Raw genomic sequence first — 318 nt, forward strand, 5'->3', positions numbered from 1 at the left:
GAATTTTGTGAGCTCCATGAAGCTGAGTACATGGAGATCCTCCTGCATGTCTCCGTTCGTTGGTTAAGCCTTGAACTCTGTCTGACCCGGATTCTGAGGTTATATGAACCTCTGGCCAGTCCCCTCATGCTATGTTCATTATGCAGCCAGCAACTAATGCCACATGATTTGTGTGCCACAAATAACTGGACACTTGTGATAATGACAACCTTTTTTTTTTAATTATTCAAGATGATAATCAGGCGTGGTTCAGGAGACTTCAGAAGGCATTCTCTCTTTTATATGTCTATGTCGTACTCCAAAGACCTGCAGGTCCAG

This window comes from Etheostoma spectabile, chromosome 5 (assembly GCF_008692095.1).
Source record: "Etheostoma spectabile isolate EspeVRDwgs_2016 chromosome 5, UIUC_Espe_1.0, whole genome shotgun sequence".
In the NCBI taxonomy this organism is placed as follows: Eukaryota; Metazoa; Chordata; class Actinopteri; order Perciformes; family Percidae; genus Etheostoma; species Etheostoma spectabile.